Raw genomic sequence first — 11,482 nt, 5'->3', positions numbered from 1 at the left:
TATTTGAAGGGAGAATCCGATTAATTAAAGAAGTATATTGTAAATTCTAGGACATAAATGATAAATCAGTAAAGAAAATAAAATGGAACCATACAAAGCTCAATTAATCCAAAATAAGACAAAGAAAGTAATAAAGATCAAAGGGAATGAATAGTGAGAGAACAATTAGCGCGATGGCTCCCAGCTGCTCCCGGCATCAGCCTCTGAGTCAACCCAACTGAGGTCCCAAACATTATGAGACAGAGATGGACCACACTCTTTATACTCTGTTCAAAGTTCCAAGGAAAGAATTGTGAGGTTCAATAATAAGAAATTGTCATCTATAGACATTCTGTTTGAAGATAGTTTATTATATAGTAATAAGTAATTCAAACAGTTGGAATTTATTAAATTGAAAGACACAAACAAAAATACTACCCAAATTAAGCCAAATAAAAATATATGTATAATAAGGGTGTAGGAACATCTCAAATACTTTTGAGAAACATAATTGTGCCTGACAGGTCATAGAAAGTCTTTAGTCAGTGACTCTCTTTGTATCTCTATCTGGTGGCACATAGATCCCTGCATTATACAGGCGAATAGACTGGCGTATGAGACATCTGACACTGTTACTGACTGCTATTTGGAAAGAAAGTATCAAAAAACAATGTGACAGGACTTATTTCTGTGAGGATAAAGGAAAGAGTGATTCAGAGATTCTAGTTCAGCATACCCATTATGAACAGGGGCTTACAGGCCAAACAAACCTCAATCAAATTCCACCTGCTGTACTTTCTAGCTGGGAGGCAAATTTCTTTACCTTGCCAAGTCTCAGTCCTTACATATATATTTGGAATAATAGAAATTCACAGATAACATTTTAGAAATCAAATGATATACTGTTAACAATGTCCCTGGTTCTCAAGTAAGCTATTATTTTAGGGTGTTTTGGATAACTGGTTAATCAGGGGATTTAAACCACTGAGACAAAACAATAGGAAGAAGAATAAATCGGGGAAAAGAAAGTTAAATTTTGCACATGTTGAATTTTAAATGCTTGTGGGACATTTCACTGAAGATAAACAGTAGATAGTTGAGCATATGGGTCTGTAGGGAGCAAAGGAAAATAGGCTCAAATTAGATTATAGCCAGTTTCTGGAGGCAATTAAATCCCAAACTAAAATATTTTAGGTAATCAGAAGACGTTGGAAGCTTCAGAGCAGGAAAATGAATTCTGCTGCTAATAGAAAAAGATCTGTACAGAAATCATTCTTCCTTATGTGACTCTCTAATAATAAAATACTGGGAGGTTAATTTTAAGATACATTTTTAAGAAAAATTACATTGTTAAAGTGTTTAATTGCTCTAATCATTTTATATGCAAATAGTTTTCAACATCACTAATGGAGAATAATATATGCCCTCAGTGTCAATGTCATTTGGAAAATGATGAAGTATTTTAGAAAAGTTGATGTATATTGTCAAAGCATTGTAAAAACATTATTATTTAAAATTATAGAATTGTGGAGAGAGATCTCATTTTTAACCTGGGACTAGAGTTCAGCAAGTGAGGGAGGCACAAATCAGCGCTCTGTGTCTAGCTAAAGGATTGTAAACACACCAATCAGTGCTCTGTGTCTAGCTAAAGGATTGTAAACGCACCAATCAGCACTCTGTAAAATGGACCAATCAGCACTCTGTAAAATGGACCAATTAGCTTTCTGTAAAATGGACCAATCAGCAGGACGTGGGTGGGGACAAATAAGGGAATAAAAGCTGGCCACTCCAGCCAGCAGCAGCAACCCACTGTGGTCCCCTTCCATGCTGTGGAAGTTTGGTTCTTTCGCTCTTCACGATGAATCTTGCTGCTGCTCACTCTTTGAGTCTGCACTACCTTTATGAGCTGTAACACTCACCAAGAGGGTCTGTGGCTTCATTGCTGAAGTCAGTGAGACCACGAACCCACTGGGAGGAGCAAACAACTCCGGAAGGGAGGAACAAACAACTCTGGACGCACCACCTTTAAGAGCTGTAACACTCACTGCGAAGATTTGTGGCTTCACTCCTGAAGTCAGTGAGACCACGAACCCACCAGGAGGAACAAACAACTCCAGACGCGCCACCTTTAAGAGCTGTAACACTCACTGCGAAGGTCTGCGGTTTCACTCCTGAAGTCAGCAAGGCCACAAACCCACCAGAAGGAAGAAACTCTGGCCACATCTGAACATGTGAAGGAACAAACTCCACACACACCGTCTTTAAGAACTGTAACACTCACTGCAAGGGTCCGCGGCTTCATTCTTGAAGTAAGCGAGACCAATAACCCACCGGAAGGAACCAATTCCAGACACAGTGGCATGTGCCTGTAATCCCAGCTATCTGGGAGGCTGAGGTAGGAGAATCACTGGAACCCAGGAGGTGGAGGCTGCAGTGAGCCAAGATTGTGCCACTGCACTCCAGCCTGGAAGACAGAGCAAGACTCCATCTCAAAAAAAAAAAAAAAAAAAAAGAATAAGCATACATAAAAGGAAATGTATAGATACGACAGTTTTTAGGATTATTAGATGCAAATTATTAAGTACACTGAATAGACAGCTAGCTATAGACAGGTGGATGATAACTAGATAGACAATCTGCACAGATATATGCAGCGATTAAGAAACTAAAAGTTAACTATAAAATTACCTCCTGATGTACCAAAATAGATGTGGAAAATGCAATGATTCAAATTTAAAATTCAAGCAATGGTTTAAACACTGTTTTGACAAAGCTGAGGAAGGAGTTATAATTGAAAAGATATAATAGAAAAAATTATCCAAAATGTATTATTACACAGAAAAAAAGATTGCAAACATGTAAGGGGTTAAGGGACATAGAAAAAGAAGTGAAAGGTTCTAAAATGTATCTAATTTATGTCTCAGAAAAAAGGAAGAGAAAGAATCTGGGGAAGGTTAATATTTGAAAAGACCAAGATTGAAAGACTTTCAAAACTCATGAAACAGCCAGAGGTCCATCAAATCCTAAGCACAGCAAATAAAAAAATAAATCTTCAACTGGCCACATCAGAGAGAAGCAGAATAATACCAATAAAAGAGAGGCTCCTAAAAGCAGTCAGAAGTGAGGGGAAAATATGGGTTAGCAGAGAAGTTAAGTGGCAGTCGACTGGACTGCAATATTGAGAATCAGGAGGCAGTAGAATGCCTTTATTGTAATTTAAAATAAAATAATTGTCATAATTATATACTAAGAAAAATTCCTTCAATAATGAAGAGAAAATAAGAACATTTTGGATTTATTTTAAAGAGGTTACATCACCAAATCAAATATACTTCAGGAGTAAAATGGTTTTATATGAAAAATCTGAGATGTAAGAGAGAATGAACAAAAATGAATGGTAAAAATGATGAAAATAAAAATGAGGGTTGGCCCTGTATAGCAATACTAACAGCATCTTATAGGTTTTCAAATAAGATAAAATTAAAATTCACTACAACATGACAAGGTCAAGAAAAGGCTAGATGGATGTAAGATGTTTTAAGATGTGTATGTTTCCTGAGAAAAAGGTAAAGGTATTGACTAATGCAAGACTTTGATACATTTAGTAGAATATTCTGTTATTTCTATGGTAAGACTTAAAGGAAACAGAGTATATCTTAAAATCTGGTGAAGAGGAGGGAATGGAATGATAAACCATGAATGGGTAGATAGGAAAAATGGGGGGATTGAAGGACTAAGAATTTGCCAGATGAGTAGACAGAGACCACAAATGTGTCCTGGTGGGGAAGCCAAGGAGGAATTTTTTTCAAGGAAAACATGGTCAGCAAGGTCAAACACTAGAAGGACCAGCAAGTTAAGAAATTAAGAGGCCACTGAACTTAGGAATAAAAAAGATACCAAAGAGCCCATTGCGTTGAATGAGTTGTTTTACAGGACACCAGGTTAAAGAGAGCTAAGAAGTCAATGAGAAGAACAAAAAAACAAAAACACCCCAGACTGTATATGTCATCATCATTTACAATAATTTTGCCTTAATGTTACAATAGACTTTATTCCCAATTCCATTGCCCTCTATTTTGACCAAAAAAAGCACAATATAGTAATTGCTTATGACTTCAGTATTGGGCTTTTGAAAATTCTATTACCTGAATTTTGCATATTTATGGCAGAGGAATGGAACTGAATTATCACTTTATATTACTATTAAACAATTTGGTTAGAACAACATATACCAAGAAATCATTTCCTGTTTCTGTTTGGATAAGATCCTCAAAAAGTTTTCTGTCCATCTGAGTTTAATTCTTGTTAATCCCTATTATGGGTAACTAAAATAGTTTTTTATGAATATTACCATTCTTCAACATAAATAAGACTTTCAAAAAAATTAACCTTGAAGGAAAGGAAATGTAGGCATGGTATTTCATAGGAGGTGTTGCTTCAAGTGAGAATTGACTCATAATTGACTCATATTGGTGTGTGAAGTCAATAGAAAGGGTGGAAACAAATGGCTAATAGGTATAGAAGAGGCAAATATGGCTCAGAGGAAATGGAATCCAGAGCACAGGTAACTGAACTAAATTTGGGAAAGTGGAAAGAAAGCTATTATCTAAATTAGCTAACTACATGCAGGACACATGACACATATTTTAGATTATTCAATCTTCATAGCAACTCTATGCAACTGTATTATCTCCATTTAATAAATTAATGAAGGAAATAAGCCACAAAAAGTGAATGTAGATATTTTTAACTAGGGGAACAGGACATTGGGTGCATTTATTTATCATGACTTTTTCAAAAAACTGGATGGAAGGACATGTTATTCTTAATTCTGTTAGTGAGAGGTGGAGAAAGAAGCAGCCTCTTAAAGGAGGAAGCTAACCGTGTGAAAAATGAGACAGACTTGTTATATCATTTAAATGAATTATTGCATAGAGATGACGGGTCAGTTAATGTAGACGAGACTTTCCAGAACCCAAGTGTAGAAGTAGACAAGTTGAAGAGGGGATTGATCCAAAAAGATTAGCAAGGATACAATAAAATTTAGTCTCGTTGGCTAGATAGTGATTAAAATGATAGGCCATGATGTCTAAACTAGACAAAGAAGCAGTTTTAAAATGAGGGTGGAACTTATAATTTTGAAGAAAATGGAGTCATTATGAATTGTGAAAAATGTAGGTAGCTGGAAGGACAGCAAGTTTCACGCAAGAACAGACACTGAAATTATTCACAAAAACTTCTTTAATCTCCCTACCTAGAATTTCAGTCTTTTCTGTGTTTACATAGCACATCTACCTTTCTCACAACATTGACATAGTATGCCCTTTGCCAAAATAATTTGTATATGCATATGATTTCCTTTGGTAGATTATTAGAAATTGAGACTAGATTACACATGTTTAAAAGGTGTAATTAATAGATGCTTTATATTCTGATGGCTTTATTATACCTAGAATATTTTCGGTTATACAGGTCATATAGAATATTGGTGGCTCCCATCTATTTCAGTTATACAAATCCATCTCACCACCAGAAATATCTACAGGTCAAAACCTTCTGATTACTGCTCAGGTCTGTTGCCTATCATAATAACCAAACTCACTTTGCCTCTGGAATTCAAAGGCTTTTATTTGGCAGTCTCTGCCCCTTCATGTACCACCTTCCTGTTGACTGTGGAAAAGAAACACCTATCTATTGCCATTGCAGGGTTAAAGGAGCTAAAAACCAAACTCAAAATTTGACCTACGGACTACTAAATAATTTACTTGAGCCATCTTTTTCTTCATATTGTTCCCTTTGGAGTCAGTCTGGCACAAGTGTGTGTAATTGGTAGACTCTAAGGCATGTGTCTATAGTCAAACTGCAAGGAAGGACAGAAAGTGAGTTTCTTCTGCTTTGGGGAGAATGTACAAATAATCTGGCAATTTCTGGAGCTGATATCAGCTGTGGCTACAACAGTAGAAGAAATAGTAAAACTCCTACACCGCTGTCAATAAATAGTATGGAAATAAGTATAAATATTGATTAATGTCCATTAATACACTAATTGTTTCAAGCTAATTGCTTTAAGATTTTGTAATAATAATTGATAATTGGGCCTCCTGATATGGAAGCTTCTAAGAAGCCTTTCAGCAATCTCTGCTAAATTAGCATGAGTCACAACAGATGGTAAAGCAGCAATACACATTCCTTAAAAAGCACAGGATGATTTATGGCAGTCCTAAGTTTATTATTAGATTGGTGCAAAAGTAATTGAATTTTTTGCCATTACTTTTCATGGCAAAAACTAATACTATTTGCCAATTCTGTAGTTGCTTCTTATCCTAAATAGGTTAATTTTGAATGAATCTGATTAGTAATATACAACCCATTCTGGGTAATTCTCATGTAAGTAGTAAATACACAGTATATAAAAAACTTTAAAATGTATAAACACTATATTAAAAATGAACACCCATAATTAAGAGAAAACAATGTCTGGATATGATTAGACATTAGGATACATTGAATAGAATTTTTAAAGTATCAAATATCATAAAACAATAGTATTAATAAAGTACTACAGCTTGTAAAGTCTTCTAATATTCTGCAGAAATCACACCCTGGAATGTCTCTTGAATCTGTGTGATAATCAGTGCAAAACAAAACAAAAAGATTTTTATTTCTGGAACTAAAATCTCCTTGACTATTTCAACAAAAGTGTATTTGTGCTGTGACTAGCGATCTACATGAAATGATGCTTAGGTGTTTTATTATTACAAGTTGAAAGTGCTGAACATATAAATACTTTATCAAAATGGTAATCCCATTCTGTTAAAGCTTAAGACTGAAATACCAAAAAGTTTTAATCATCAACAAGAAAAATTTTTTAAACACCATGAATCAATGTAATTAAAACAATAATAACTTTTGTAAAAATAATTAGTCAAAAAACAAAGATTAAAATCATTTTAAAGAGCCATTAACTTTAAAAAAAATTTTTATTTACTGAAAATAATCTAAAATATTTAGAAGTTATGATACATTGAACGGAATTTTTAAAGTACCACATTGGTGGACTGCAGCACCCTAGAGTTTATCTTGTTGCAAGAAGTGATGTACCTACTGAAATGAGAAAACAGCATTTTAAAAAATATTGTGATTAAGACAGTGAAACTTCAGTTACTATCAACTTAGATTCAACGGTTTCCCCTAAATAAATTTGAATAATTTATTAAAAACTTAAATTCTAGCTCAATAGTGCTAAAATAAATACGAGTTAGATTGTATATCAAATTTATTATTAATGCCTGAGGGAAAAAGAACAATAAGGAAAACACATAAGTTTAAAAATCCTATTTGTTTTTTGATTCTATGTAAATAGTACTAGTGTAATTTTAATAAGAAAGTCTGTTTTTTCAGCCCAATTTTTAAGATAATAGTTCTATATTTTACATTAGTACTAATCTAAATCTTTGGATGTTGCCTTAAGAAAGTAAATATATTAAATTACTTTAAATATTTTCTTGGTGAGCTTTATATTTATTACTGTCTATTACATGAACAGTGTAGAATTAAAGCATATATCAGATTCCATATGAACTTGAATAATGAAAATTGGAAGAATAAATAGTACTCAAAGTTGTGGCTTTACTACTGAAGTTGCAAAAAGACTTTGGAAAACTTCAAGCCATTTGCTTTTATAAAAGTTGAGAAATGAGTGTAAGCATTTTGAAAATGAAAACTCTTTTAAACCTTTAGCTTTAATGTGCAATATTATCATTAGTGTGTCAATCTCTTCCTAATTTTTCAAGAAAAAAAATGACTCACATAAAACTAAATAACAGACACTTTGAGAGAGTAGTAGGGGCCAACAGGAAGATAAACTAGGCCATACCATGTGAAACTAAGACAAAAATAGAGTTTTAATTCTCAGAAAAAATAGATCACCGAAAATATTATATAAAAAATTTCTTTGCTTTTGGACAGCAAAAATGAAAAATATCGTGAGCTTATTATTTCTTTCAACTTTTGAATCCTGAAACTCAGCCAAATATTTGCAAAACTTTTTAAAGAATAAAAGTAAACAGAAATTAAATATAATCATGCCAACTAAAGTGTCACTTCAATAAATTATTTATGAAACAGTTAATCAGAAAGTTATAGAATATGTAAAAATTTCTGTAGTATTATAAGGAATTATAATTTTTAAAATAATAGAATTGTTTTAACATAAGCTAAGAAAAGATTTAGCATCTCAAACAATATTGTTAATGCTATGAAACTTCCTCTACTTAACTCTGGTGCAATTCATTTCACCATATGAAATGAACACCACTGTATGTTCATTTCACAAGGAAGTTGTCAAAAAAGTTAGATATGGTTTTCTATGTCAAGTCATTACTCTTCAGGAGTAACATATCTGTTAATAACCATGTTATACAAAAAAATCATGCCAAAAATTTGTGACAATTTTAAAAATTATTTGACATAGTATTTGTGGTATAACTTAGATTATGGAGTAAGCATTTTTATAATGTATATGTATTGACTGATTTTTTTAAAGAAAAAAGGAGATACTTCATGAAATTTAAATTTGTATATTAATTTATTACTATACTATTGGGAAATGTTACTCAAACATAACTAAGCTGTATAAAAAAAAACTAGTAAACATGGCAGTGACAAATGTCTACCATAACCATTTTCCATATATGGGTGCAGTGGCTCATGCCTGTAATCCCAGCACTTTGGGAAGCCAAGGCAGGAGGATCACTTGAGCCCAGGGGTTTGAGACCAGCCTAGGCAATTTAGTGAGATCCCCATCTCTTAAAAAAAAAAAAAAAAAAAAAAAAGTCAACAATCCCTGCTCTCTTGGAACTCCCATTGCGGTAGGGGTGGAGGGAGACAGATGATAAACAAAATAAATCTGCTGTACTGCCGAAACTTGTCACAGAAGCAACACTAAAGAGCTTGGAAAAAATAAATGACTGACACCTATCATTTTAAAAACAAAAGAAAACAGATTATGAAGGCATCTCAGGGCCTGGAGTGAGGGCAGTCAGGTGTTAAACTGGAATCCCCCGCAAAAGCCCGATTCTTCCAGGTCCTATTTCTGCCCCATAAGCTGGAGGAAGAATGGTGTGTTTTTGTTTTTACCTACTGTTAAATGTTTGGAGACACAAACTTAGAGTTCTAATAAGGAATTGCATTTCTTTCTCTGCCAAAACAACAACAACGACAACAACAACAACAACAAACCATTATCATCATTTAAATCATCAGAAATTGTTAAGAAATTACTTGCATGCATTTAACATGCTTCCTCTATGTATCCCCAAATAAAATATCTGTAAAGGCAAATCGCATAAGGCCGAGTACACATGAAAAAGCTCAGTTTACTTATCTCAATTTCCCAGTAGTTATTAAGAATATTAACGACAAATGCAATAAGAGTATAGAGCCTAAGTCTCTTCTTTGAGCTTGGTGTATTTATCCAAGAGACCAAGCTTAGCAGGATCTCATGAGAGTTCCTACCGGTACTTTTCACCCATTCCTGAAGCAGAGGTCACAGAACAGCAGCAATAATCCAGCACAAATGCAAGAGCACTGAGAGACTGGCTCCAGTGATCCTCCTGCGTTTCTGCACTATCCCAATGGCCCTGTGTATCTCTAGAGGCCATTGGGCTTCTGAGGCTAATAAAATATTATCATAGACCCTTTGGTTCCAAGAAGAAATAAACTCTACACACAGTCTTCTCCCAGCAAGCAGAGTATAATCTCAGGGAAGAGATAAGGCACACTACTCACACCCTTTGATGTCTTTTCAAATTAATCTTGCCATGACAAATCAATCCATTACAATACCAAAATGCTCTTCTTTATTTCATTGCCCATTTGTAGTTCCATCTCTTAAGTTAATTTTATCTGTTTTATATTCCTTGATATTGAAGTGACATTAATTTAATAATGTACTTTTTAATATAGGTGTAATTGAAGTGCACATTGGAGAGTCCTGCTTCTTAAGATCTAGATATGATTAGTTTGTTGCCCTAGTTCACATCTCCTGGAAAATTTCAATGCCATTTCTGAAATGAATGCAAATTTTGAGTGCCATCAGATTTTAGTTTTTCATTTCATTAAGTATTTATGATTTGTCTTCTACTTAGCTCAGTTCCTTGGTTGCTACTACAATAAAACAACTTAACAGGCTTTTGCTTGCCACATATTTTCCTAAAGGTTTAGGGGAGTGCTCAGGGGAGGATGGTTACATTTCAGGAACTAAAATAACATAAAATATTAGCCATTTCTGTTCTTGACATTTTTTCCCTCAAAACATGTAATTTTTCTTTATTATGTTCTTGCTCACTTCTTTTCTGTGACTTTTCATCTGCTCTTGCCATGCCTGTATTTCTGGTATTGTGTTATTTACCTATCATTAATTGACATATAATGCATGCACATAAACACCTAAGAATGATTATACAGTGAAACTTAGTTTCCTATGCAAAATTCCCAATATTATTCTCCAGAAGAGTCTATAGTCAGTATTTTATTCACTCTTCTGGAAATGTTTACACATATAAATTATATTTAAATAATACTTGATAATATTTAAATATTTGATAATATGACATCATACTATAAACACTTTTACCTCCTATTTTTCCACCAAATAAGTAACTAAATATCTAATAATCTTTTCAAATCAACATATTTAGTGCCACTACACTCTTTTTTGAAAGATGCAGAGTATGTCAATGTACAGGTTTACCATAATTTAGTAAAGCATATATCTGATGAAGTTTAGACTCTTCCCAATTTTCCGCCTTTATCCAAAAAGTGCTGTAATGATACCATTTTTGTTTACATTACAAATAAAATGTCTACAGTTACAAATAAAATGTCTACAGTTTAAATCAATGGATCAAAAGATTTATGCATTTTAAATCTGATACACATAAACTTGCCAAATTTCATTTCAAAGAATTTACACCAATTTACAAACATAATAAACAGTGTATAAATCTTTGTTTACCCAAGTATGTACTATAAAACTTTGGAAATTTGCTACTCTAATTGGTGAAAATCGTAATCTTATGTTTGAATGTGAATTTCTTTAACAAGGAACTATTTTTAAACGTCTGTACTTATATTAGCAGAGTTCTCTCTGTATCTCCAACAAGTTGTTAGCCAGTGTTACTGGCTTACATTTTGTCCATCGTATGTGCTGTGAATATTTTCCCAGTTTATCATTTGTCTTTTCATTCTTTCTATGGTACTTTTCTCTTGCAAAACAAACCACTCTATTTTAATAGAGAAATTCCTTTTTAAAATTTTGTTTCTTGTATCAAGAAGTCTTATTCCCAAATTTTTAATCTAATTACTCACATTTTCTCCTGTTCCTTTTACATTGTTTCTGATTTATAAAACATTGATTCAGTGAAAATATATTTTGGCATAAGTAATGAGACAGCAAGCAAAGCTATTTTTTCCAAAAAGCCTACTCTTGTAGAACATGAGC

Source organism: Pongo abelii, chromosome 3 (genome assembly GCF_028885655.2).
Source record: "Pongo abelii isolate AG06213 chromosome 3, NHGRI_mPonAbe1-v2.0_pri, whole genome shotgun sequence".
Taxonomy (NCBI): Eukaryota; Metazoa; Chordata; class Mammalia; order Primates; family Hominidae; genus Pongo; species Pongo abelii.
This window is presented reverse-complemented; position numbering follows the sequence as displayed.